Here is an 11,872-nt window from a genome sequence, read left to right as displayed (position 1 = left end):
TGCCCACCAAATGAAACCAGCATTGAAGACCCTGCAGCCTTGGGGAATGGGTAACTGCGGGAGATCCCTGGCAGTATCAGGAGCGATAAGAGACCTTGGCTGGTGCCGCGGTTCAATAGGCTAATCCTCCGCCTGTGGCGCCAGCACCCCAGGTTCTAGTCCTGGTTGCTCCTCTTCCAGGCCAGCTCTTTGCTGTGGCCCGGGAGTGCAATGGGGGATGGCCCAAGTGCTTGGGCCCTGCACCCGCATGGAAGACCAGGAGAAGCACCTGGCTCCTGGCTTCAGATCAGTGCAGTGTGCTGGCTGCAGTGCGCCGGCCGCAGCAGCCATTAGGGGGTGAACCAACAGAAAAAAGAAGACCTTTCTCTCTCTCTCTCTCTCTCTCTCTCTCACTCTCACTCTCACTGTCCACTCTGCCTGTTCAAAAAAAAAAAAAAAAAGAGAGAGAGACCTTATTATCTCTGCCCACGGCATCCGGAGAAAAATGATAAAAGCAATGAAATGTATAAAGGGTTCTCCCGTGGGTCAGGCTTGAGACTCCTCACAGCCAGGACAAGAAATTAAAGTACCCAAGGTTGGTGGCACCGCGTCCTGGCACTTAAAAGAAATAATCAGAAATCTGTTCTCCTGGAAAACATCCTCATCTAAACCACCAGTATCTCCTCCATGGAAAGTTAGCCATAGATTAATTCATAATAAAATATTAAACCAATGGACAAGAAATAAGAGACAACATATTTAGACTTATAATGACCTCCAAGATTAGCTTTATATTGTGATGTACGAAACAGGACAAACTAAATGTGAGGTATTTCAATAGGTAAAAGATAAAATTGAAAAGAAGAAGGAAAAAGGCACCAACACAGGACAGGCAGAATTGCAAAGGAACCAGAGACATCTCTGAGGGAGAAAACTATGGTAATTAGCACCTAAGCGCAATGGACAGGCTCAACAATGGATTAGGCAAAGAAAAAGAAAAAATTAACGAGTTGGAAAAAAATCTGAAACTGTTGCCTAGAACAGATCACAGACTTTCAAGCAGATGGAAAATAGGAAAGAAAGGTAAAGAAATGTGAAATATGTATAAAAAAGAATAGAGAAAACATTTTAAAATATTTTTAAATATGTGTTGTAACTTACAGAACCAAGGAACCATTTCTCAGATTCAAGAAGTCCTGTGAATCCCAACCAGGATAAATAAGAAGAAATCCACACTTGGACACGCTGTAGTGAAACTGTACTACCCCAAAAGCAAACAGAACACACGAGTAGGAAGCCAGAGACAACCCTTGCAGGGCAGCAGTTGAGTCAGACTTCTCAAAAGCACCCGAGCAAGCAGAAGAATGGAAAGGCTGTCTGTGACCCCAGCAGGATAATCTTTCAACAGTGATATTGAAATAAAGATGTTTCCATATCAAGAAAAATACTGTAATCTAAAAGTTCTCAGCATAAAGTGTTCAAAAAAGCAAAAATAGCCATTTCCTTCCATGCCTTCTCTCTCTATAATCAAGGGTACAATTAAAATTATAACAGGCCAGCACCGTGGCTCAACAGGCTAATCCTCCACCTAGTGGCGCCGGCATATCCCGGTCGGGGCACCGGATTCTGTCCCGGTTGCCCCTCTTCCAGGCCAGCTCTCTGCTGTGGCCCGGGAGGGCAGTGGAGGATGGCCCAAGTGTTTGGGCCCTGCACCCCATGGGAGACCAGGAGAAGCACCTGGCTCCTGCCTTCGGATCAGCGCGGTGCGCCAGCTGCAGCGTGCTGGCCGTGGTGGCCATTGGAGGGTGAACCAACGGCAAAGGAAGACCTCTCTCTCTCTCTCTCTCTCTCTCTCTCTCTCTCACTGTCCACTCTGCCTGTCCAAAAAAAAAAAAAATTATAACAAAGCTGAACCCCGTTGACTATCACTGGGAGTCACTGCTTAATGTTGTAACATTGCCAGCTAGACTCAGGCCATTCTGTCTTCCCAAAACCACAATGACATGGAAAAGACACGGAAACCTTGTTGAGGGTGCATGTTCCCTGCACACATGCGTGTTTGGTGCCCTCTTCTAAACATCTCTCATGAATATTAGGCCAATAAAAGCATAGGGCATTCATTTTGTAGAAGACTAAGCAAAATTTGGTTTTCAGTTCCATGGGCAATCAGGAAAGACAACAGGGACCGGCATGTGGCGTAATGGGCTAGGCTTCTGCCTGTGGTGCCAGCATCCCATACAGGTGCAGATTCGAATCCCAGCTGCTTCTGTTCTGATCCAGATCTCTGCTATGGCCTGGGAAAGCAGCAGAAGATGGCCAAGTCCTTGGACTCCTGGACCCATTGTGGAAGAACCAGAAGAAACTCCTGGCTCCTGGCTTCAGATTGGCACAGCTCCAGCCTTTGCAGCCAATTAGGGAGTGAACCAGTGGATGGAATACCTCTCTCTCTCTCTCTCTGCCTCTCCTTCTCTCTGTGTGTAACTCTTTCAAATAAATAAATAAATCTTAAAAGGAATTCAAGGAAGAGGCAAGCGTAGGCTCCCAGGAACGGTGGCAGGAACCTGGAGGTGAAGGTCATTCAGATGCCAGTGTGCCTCAGAACACTGGAAATCAGAACTGACATAGGAAGAGACAGAGAAAGGTCTTCTATCTCTGCCAAATGGTCTCAACGGCCGGGGCTGGGCCAACGGAAGCCAGGAGCCTGGAACTCCATCTGGGTCTTCCACGTGGGTGGCAGGGGCCCAAGCCCACGGGCCAGCCTCTGCTGCCTTCCCAGGTGCATTAGCAGAGAACTGCTGGGCCTCCAACTGGTGCTCATATGGGATGCTGGTGTCTCAGGCCACAAATTGTTATCACTGAAGGTATGTGCACATCTCAGGAGGAGGAAACGAGTACACAGATATTGTTGTATCTTTTGTATACTATCCCTCTTTTACTTTAATGTGGTGCCTGTAGATATCATAGGTGGCCAGGTGTAGACACTGTGGCTCTGATATATCAGGGACAGGGGATCTGTTCACATCACCAGTGAAGGCCCTAGATGAAACTGTGAGTGCCCAGGGAGCAACACAGCGGGACATGAACAAGCAGGATCTCCACAGCAGACAAAACAAAAGACGGTGGCTGGATGAAGAGGACGCTCTCATATCCCAGACTCTGACCTCACCTGTTTGGGCTCCTGGACAAGAGGACAGCAAGAGATGGCTCCTCTGAGCCTGTGAATTTCAGACGTGATGCTGTGTTATTTGTGATTCTGGTACCTACAGTGACAGCACTGGCACTCAGTAAGTACAGAGTAATATAATGTCTCATTTCATTAAGGTGCTCTTCATCTGAAAAAAAGGCTGGCTAAGGAAGCAGAGGATGTCAGGCAGTACCAAATACAATTCTGGGAACATCAGTGCTCCATAAACACTTAGCCGTTAACTGTTAACTTTGCAAAAGTCATCAGTTTTCCTTAGCTTTTTCCTGTTAAAGCAAAATGGTCACTTTCATTTTTAGGTGAATTTTTAAAAAAAAGTGCTTCCTCACTTTTCTGTGATATTACTTCCATGAAAAAAAAGTATTTATTTATTTGAAAGGCAGAGTTACAGATAGAGAGAAGAGACAGATCTTCAATCCGCTTTTTCACTCCCCAGATAGCCGCAACAATGGGAGCTGGGCCAGTTGAAAGCCAGGAGCCAGGAGTTTTGTCCTAGTCTTCTATGTGGGTGGCAGGGGCCCAAGGATTTGGGGCATCTTTTGCTGCTTTCTCAGGCAAAACAGCAAGGAGCTGTTTGGGAAGTAGAGTAGCCAGGACTTGTACTGGTATTCAAATGGGATGGATGTCAGCACTGCAGACGGCAATTGTATCCACTGTGCCACAATGTCAGCCTCTGAAGGAGTTAACACATTAGTGGTTTTTTTTTTTTTTTTAAGATTTTTATTTATTTTGACAGGTAGAGTTACAGACAGTGAGAGAGAGAGAGAGAGAGAAAGGAAAGGTCTTCCTTCCGTCGGTTTACTCTCCAAATGGCCGCAACGGCTAGAACTACGCCAATCCGAAGCCAGGATCCAGGTGCATCCTCCTGGTCTGGGAGGAGCGCAGGGCCCAAGCACTTGGACCATCCTCCACTGCCTTCCCGGGTCACAGCTGAGAGCTGGACTGGAAGAGGAGCAATCGGGACTAGAACCCGGCACCCATATGGGATGCTGGCGCTGCAGGCGGAGGACCAACCAAATAAGCCACGGCGCCGGCCCTAACACATTAGTGCTTAAAAACACCCAGGTCTGCCTGTCAAAACAAAAACAAAAACAAAAAAACACCCAGGTAAGGCTGCTAGCTGCAGTGCCGGCATCCCATATGGGCACCACTTCGACTCCTGGCTGCTCCATTTGGACCCAGCTCTCTGCTGTGGCCTGGGAAAACCGTGGAAGACGGTCCAAGTGCTTGGGCCCCTGTACCTGTTTGGCCCATCTCTGGCCATTGGGGCCATTTGGGGAGTGAACCAGTGGATGAAGACCTTTTTCTCTCTCTCCCTCTCTCTGCGTCTGCCTCTCTGTAACTTTGCCTTTCAAATAAATGAATAAATATTTAAAAAAATAAAATAAAAACACCCTTCTCAGGGTCCCTCCCCAGAACAGAACTTTTTTAAAAAAGATTTTTTATTTATTTGAAAGAAAGAGTTACAGAGGGAGGAGATACAGAGAAAGGCAGAGAAAGAGAATCTTCCATCCGCTGGTTTACTCCCCAAATGGCCACAACGACCAGGGCTGGGCCGGGCTGAAGCCAGGAGCCAGGAGCTTCTTCCTAGTCTTCCACGTGGGTGCAGGGGGCCAGTGTTGTGGTGTAGAAAGTTAAGCCTTTGCTTGGGACAGCAGCATCCCATATGGGTGCAGGTTCAAGACCCACCTGCTCCACTTCTGATCCAGCTCCCTGCTAAGGTACCTGAGAAAGCATCAGAAAATGGCACAAGTCCTTGGGGCCCTGCACCCACGTGGGAGACCCGGAAGGAGCTCCAGGCTCCTGGCTTCTGCCTGGCCCGGCCCCTGCTGCTGTGGCCATTTGGGGAGTGAACCAGCAGAAGGGAGACCTTCTCTCTGCACCTCTCTCTGTAACTCTGCCTTTCAAATAAATACAATTTAAAAAAGAAAAAACTTAGACTTAGCTAACCTTGGACTGTGCCCCGAACATAACTGACTTTCCCTGAAGCACGCGCAGGGCTCAAGAACACCTTGCAGCTCCGTGCCCGGGAACGGTAAAGCCGGCTTGGGGAGCGGGGTCCGGGAAGCCATTTTAAGGACTCGCTGTTGAATGCCGTCTTCCACCCCGAACGGCTGGTGTGTGCTCTCCCGTTAGGAGCACGTCTGGGGGATCTTCTGACGTGGGTTTCTTTCGGCATGCCGCGGAACACGAGGCCAGGCAGCCCCAGGTCCAAGCCCATTTTCGTGCAAGGCCTCTTTGAGAACCCTCTGGAAACTTCCAAAGCCTCTTTGTCAAGCCTCGCTTCTCGGCCGTTCTGTGCGTGTCCGCGGCCCGCGCGGCCATCCTGGTGCTGTGTGGGCTGACAGAACCGCTGCAGGCAGCAGGGCGCCTCAAGCCCGCGTCCCCCTCAGCGGTCCCGGAGACAATTAAGGAGCGAAATTAAACAGCCTTGTCCAGAACTCGGACTACCACACGGACAAGAGGCCGGCTTCCCCCAGAACAAAGCCGGAGGAGCCTGCCTGAGGCCGGACAGGCCTCTCGTGCTGTCGCCTGCGGAGGGGCGGCAAACCCGGCCGCCGCGCAGGACGCCCGCGGGCAGCCAACGCCGCGCGCTCGGGGTCCCCCTGCAGGCGGAGGCTCGCAAGTACAGGAGGCCGAGCGCGCGCCCGGGCGCCGCGGCGCGCCCCGCCCCCAGCCCCGCCCCCAGTCCGCCAGCTCCGCCCACCTCTGGACGTCGGGGCCGGCCGCGGCCCTCAGCGCGCTCTGAGGCGGCTCCGCGCCTCTCCGCCCAGGATGGAGGCGAGGGAGGCCTGCGCCTTCTTAGGTATTTTTACGTCTGTGTTTGTGGAGGGAGGATCCAGGCCGGCGGGCCCCGTCCCCGCAGCCCCCCGGGTGGCCCCCGCCGGCCCTGGCCCTGCCGCCGGGCGGCCGCGTCCTCCGGGCTCGCCTGATGTCGGCCTAATCCTGAGCGGACGCGTGCTGGGACCGCGCGTGTCTGGTGCTCGCCACCGAATCTGCTTCCCCGCGCGTTCCTAACGCAGGTCTCGCACGCGTCCCGGTTTGTACGGCGTATCCCGAGCCTTCCTCTTCTAGATACTTCGCTCCAGGCTTTCCCTGGCGTTTCCAGGGCATTTCCACGGCGAACCTTTCCAAGTGGCTCTTCGCCCTGTGCTGTGTGCGAACGGAGCCGCGCCGTCCGGCGGTGCTGGGCCTTGGGTCTCCCTCTTCCTGGCCACGGCGAAGCCTGCACCCTGAGTGGGAGGCCTGCAGACGGGCTGGGCCTCGAGGACGCTGCCCTCCCACGGCCAGCTGGTCTGTCTGGGAGAGACCTGCCTTCCCCAGCCTGCAGCTCGCGTGACAGGCAGCTTAGGCTCCTCACGCTCCCCACGTGCCAGGTCTTGTCTTGTTGTCCTCACAACACCCTGTGCAGGAGGTGTGTCACCATGGCGGTTGCCCACGGCTGATGGCTGAGCTTTTTCACCTGCTAGTGCCCGTGGACCCAGAGGCTGAGGCGCGAGAACAGCATAGCGCTCCTAGTCCGGGGGCCTCCTGAGAGCTCTGGGATACCGGCTGTGTGTGTGTCTGTTCACGATTCCAAGTCTCTCTGTGTCTCTCCTTCTCTCTCTGTAACTCTGCCTTTCAAATAATTAATAAATCAATAAATAAAATCGTTATTTTTTAAAAAAGACAGAGTTACAGAGGAAGAGAGAGAGAGAGATGCTCCATCTCTGGGTTCACTCCCCACATGGCCGCAGTGGCCAGGGCTGGGCCAGACTGAAGCCGGAGCTGCTGCCTTCTTGCAGGTCTCCCATGGGGGTGCAGGGGCACAAGCACTTGGACCACTTTCTTTCCCAAGCATTTTCGCAGGGAGCTGGTTCAGAAGTGGAGCAGTCTGGACTGGAACTGGCACCCATATGTGATGCCAGCACTGCAGGCAGCAACTTCACCCACTGTGCCACAGAGCCAGCGCTAAATAAAATCTTTATAAAGAAGAAGAAATAGGTGCTCAGCAAACACTGCCCTGGGTAGTGGGACTGACCCGTGTCTGTGGCCTGCTGCACTGGGCCTCACGTGGCACACAACCTTCCTGGGTGCTTCTTTCCCTGCTCTCCGTCCTTACTCTTAGAGCCTCTTAATGTTTTTATGTCTTCCAATAACAGTGACCCATAGGTTGAATGTACATATTAATGACGAGAGCATGGCATTTTTCACCGTCTCACTGGTTCTGGTTGCTGTGGAAATGAAGAACTTAATCTATCTACCGGGCTGTAGTGGCTGCTGTCACGGGTTGAGCAGGGCACAGCTCTGGTGCATGGAGACCCTGTCACAGTCTGGGTTCTCCAGGACACCTTGAGACAAGGATTTGAGGGCCGGAGTTTCTTGGGGGGCGCTGATTACTCTAGCAGTTAGGATCCGCAGGCCCCCGTCAGAGTACCTGGGTCCAACACCTGGCTCCGCTCCTGCCTGCTTTCTGCTAGGGCAGGCCCTGGGAGGCGGCTGTGATGGCTCAGGGAACTGGGCCCTGCGCCCATGTGGAAGTCCTGGATTCCGTTTCTTAGTGCCCAGCTCCTGACTTCAGCCCAGGCCTGTTCCAGCATTAGAAGCATTTGGGGCTTGAACCAGTGGATGGAATCTCTCTCTCTCTGCTTCACAAAAAAAAAAAAAAAATTTTTTTTTCTTTTAAAATTTTAAAGAGTTGTTTGGGAATGGAAAAAACAGTAGCATAGGAAGGTGGGAAAGATTGCAGGAGAGAAGATATTCGGGCAGCTGCTGCATTAAGTGGCCAGAGTGTCATGAATGGTGATGGTGGGAAGCAGTTCAGAGCACCCCAGCCACGGGGTGGGGGAACTGTGGTGCTGGTGTGCCACCCCGAGATGAGTGGCTGAGGCAGCATGAGTGCTGTGGCGTGAGTGGCCGGCAAGCCCAGGCCAGGACTGGCTGTGCTTCTGGGGTCGTGCAGGGAGAGCCAGGAGCACGCTGTCAGGGGCGGCTGCTCAGACCCTGAGTGTGGAGCTGGCCAGAGCCCTGGGCAAGGCCTGGGCACCGCAGCCCACGCCAGCCCCCAGAAGTGGGCCGCTGACGTCCGACACAGCAGCTGGGCCTTGTGTATATATTACCCTTCACTTAATCTGGTGTTTTAGTTATATATCATTGATGTAATTTCTACTTTTTATTGTTTATTATTTTGTATCTTCCAGATAAGTTACTTAAAACTGTGTTATTACAAATGGTAGCCAAGCAGTCTTTAGTGTGCAAATATGGTTTGACACATGTTGCCTTGTACAGTATTAGGTATTTGAAGAGCTGTCATCCTGCATTTTCAGTTACTACATTTGTAACATTTTTATTGGTTTCATTTTTCTCCTGTGTAAGAGTTATTTTTTAAAGACATTTATTTATTTGAAAAACACAATTACAGAGAAGCAGAGAGAGAGAGAGAGAAAGAGGGGTCTTCCATCTGATGGTTCACTCCCTAATTGGCTGCAACGGCTGGAGCTGTGCCTATCCGAAGCCAGGAGCCAGGAGCTTCTTCCTGGTCTCCCATGTGAGTGCAGGGGCCCAAGGACTTGGGCCATCTTCTACTGCTTTCCTAGGCCGTAGCAGAGAGCTGGTTTGGAAGTGGAGGAGCCGGGACTTGAACCGGCACCCATATGGGATGTCGGCACTGCAGGCGGCGGCTTTACCTGCTACGCCACAGCACCTGCACAGATTCTCTGTTTTTGATCACAGCCACCCAATGGGTGTGAAGTGGTTTCACACTGTAATTTGTGTTTGCTTTTTTCTGTTTAGTGATGTTGATCTTTTTCTTTTTTTTTTTTTTTCTGTGTACTTGTGGACCATTTGTATATCTTTGGAGAAATGTCTATTGAACTCTTTTGTTCCTGTTTTAAACAGATTGTTTTACTGTTTCTATGTTTTAAAATAAATATTTTTAAAAAGATTTATTTGAAAGGCAGAGTTACAGAGGGAGAGAGACAGGCGGACAGAGAAATCTTCCACTGGTTCACACCCCAAATGTCCACAACAACAGGAGCTGTGCCAGCCCGAAGCCAGGAGCCAGGAGCTTCTTCCAGGTCTCTGATGGATTCAGGGGCCCAAGCACTTGGGTTGTCCTCTGCTGCTTTCCCAGGACATTAGCAGGGAGCTGGATGGGAAGTGGAGCAGCTGGAACTTGACTTGGCACCCATATGGGATGCTGGCGTCGGCTTTACCTGATACACCACAAGGCTGGCCCCAGAAGCTTGTGTTTTGATGAAGCCTGTTTATCTACTTTACTTTCCCTGCCTGTGCTTTTGCTGTCACATGCCAGAAATCATCTGCAAATGGAGCATCATGAAGTTTGCCCCTATATTTTCTTCTAAGAATTTTATAGGTTTAGCTGTTATGTTTAGATCTTTCTAATTACATTTCGAATTAGTGTTAGTATATGGGGTAAAATAGTAGTCTGACTTCATTCTTTATCGAGTGCAGATCCAGCTTCCCACACCGTTTGTTAAAAAGACAGCAGCTGCTGGGTATGGAAAAGTCCTATGGACTGTCACTGCGCTTCTGCCTGTACCTGTGCCAAAACTTAATCCCAAGGAGGCACTCAGCTGCAGGAAGCCTGGTAAACCAAGTGGGCAGTCCACACTACTGGAGAGTGTGGGGGAGTTGGGCCTCTGACACAGCGGTTAAGATACTTGCAGCCTGCATTAGCGTGCCTGGGCATGCGTCCCAGCTCTGATTCTGATCCCAGCTTCCTGCTGATCCCTGGGAGGCAGCTGGTGATGGCTCAAGTGCTTGGGTCCTGCCACCCACATGGGGGACCCAGACTGAATTCCCAGATTTTGGCTTTGACTTAGCCCAGCCCTGGCTGTTGTGGGCAGCTGGGGGAGTGAACCAGAAGATTGAAGCTCTCTCATTTCTGTCATTCCTCTCTGTTTCTTTGCCTCTTTCTCCTTCCCTTCTGGTCCCTCTCTATCCCTTTCTCTTGCTGTCTTTTAAATAGATTTAAAATTTTTTAAAAATGTTTTACATTTTTATTTTCTTCATTTGCTTATCATAAAGATGCTGTAGTGTTGCACAGTGTTGTAGATCCGGTGTCTGTGCTAATTTTGAGAGCAGAACAATTGCATCCTGTGTAGGTGATATACCCTTGAAAACCTGGTATAATATGTCATTAAGAAAAACATATGAAAGAAATGGTGATGGCGACTGGAGTATTGTCCACAGCCTATAAATCTCTCACAGCAATATTGATCTTGCAGGTGAGTCACCAGTAGTTATTTTCTCCATTATTCTTGCCCAAATATTCAAGGGTTTTGAAGGTGAAAGTAGTGTCTGCTGCATTGTAGTAGCTCATCGTTGTTTCCTAGACCTCGCAGCATGCCCTCTTGCACATAAACAATGCCAGCTGTTTAGCCTTCTTCAGAGAAAGTGATCACATTTAAATTTTACCTGAAAGTTACTGCCACGGGAGCAGCCTTTAAGCACCAGCACTTGGTGCCATTATTTAGGCTGTCAGACAACCATGTGTTAAAACAACACTCACTGCTAAGCGTCAGAATAGTTACCAAAATCAGCCCATTCCCAGCCACAGGTGTTGGTACCTGGGGAGGGGCCGGCAGGGACAAGAGAAGAGCATTTATAATTGGTTTGTCTACCAGCTCTGAAATCATGCAGTTCATAATACACACACAATTCTCAGTGATTTCAAAATGATTGTTTAAAATTAGCTTCTAAAAGGAGTTGTCATTCATATTTCCTTGTGCTATTTTGAATTTGCATCAAGTGGTGCCATGCATACATATGTGTGTACCTAGTGTCTTGGCCATGTGATGAAGAGAAATAAATAAGTATAGAATTGCTAAGTTTAGATGTCCATTTTCTGTTTAAGAAAGCCGTAAAATACTGGGAATGGAGGTAGGGTTGAGTGAAAAGTACAGGGAAAATGATTGAAGTCATGGGTATATGGGGTGGAAGGTGTTATTGTTTTATTCTCTTTACTTTTGTGTTTGTCCAAAACATGTCCACAATGAAGCGTTTAACATGAGTGCAGTTGTGTTAACATCAAGTTGTAGCTGCCTGGGAGTTTCCATCAGAAGTGAGGGAGGGCCAGCGCCGTGGCTCAGCAGGCTAATCCTCCACCTAACGGCGCCAGCACACCGGGTTCTAGTCCCGGTTGCCCCTCTTCCAGGCCAGCTCTCTGCTGTGGCCCAGGAGTGCAGTGGAGGATGGCCCGAGTGCTTGGGCCCTGCACCCCATGGGAGACCAGGAGAAGCACCTGGCTCCTGCCTTTGGATAGGCACAGCTACAGCCGCAGTGCGCCAGCTGCGGCGGCCATTGGAGGGTGAACCAACAGCAAAGGAAGACCTTTCTCTCTGTCTCTCTCTCACTGTCTACTCTTCCTGTCAAAAATAATAATAATAATAATAAAAAGAAGTGAGGGAGGAAGGGCAATGGAGCCCGTGCTCCTTGGGAGAAGTTGTCCGAAAGGGACAGAGGGACAGGTGTTGTCCATGAAGTTAACCACCATGGAAGGAGGGGATTTTCACCTGGCGAAGCTCAATCTGAATGCTCCAGGACGCGGTTGCAGCTTCCGGAGCTAAGGCGGGGCGTGCCTGAGACATGGATGATGGGAGAACTCCAGGTGAGGCCCGTGAGTGACTCCTGCTGCTGATCTGCTGCCAGGGCCGCACTCGGGGTCTGGGATTTGCACTCCTGTCTTTC

General features: G+C 50.4%; 1 long non-coding RNA gene across 1 annotated transcript in view; it reads left to right on the top strand.

Moving 5' to 3' along the window:
• Window positions 1–5,898: 5,898 nt before the first annotated feature.
• Window positions 5,899–11,872, top strand: part of LOC133762017 (uncharacterized) — a 50,570-nt gene continuing 44,596 nt past the window's right edge. Inside the window, exon 1 of the long non-coding RNA XR_009866262.1 lies at window positions 5,899–5,987. This is a non-coding gene — a long non-coding RNA (uncharacterized LOC133762017). The remainder of the gene's footprint in view (window positions 5,988–11,872) is intronic.

This window comes from Lepus europaeus, chromosome 6 (genome assembly GCF_033115175.1).
Source record: "Lepus europaeus isolate LE1 chromosome 6, mLepTim1.pri, whole genome shotgun sequence".
NCBI lineage: Eukaryota > Metazoa > Chordata > Mammalia > Lagomorpha > Leporidae > Lepus > Lepus europaeus.
Note: the sequence above shows the minus strand (reverse complement) of the source record. Positions and strands in the feature narration are given on the sequence as shown.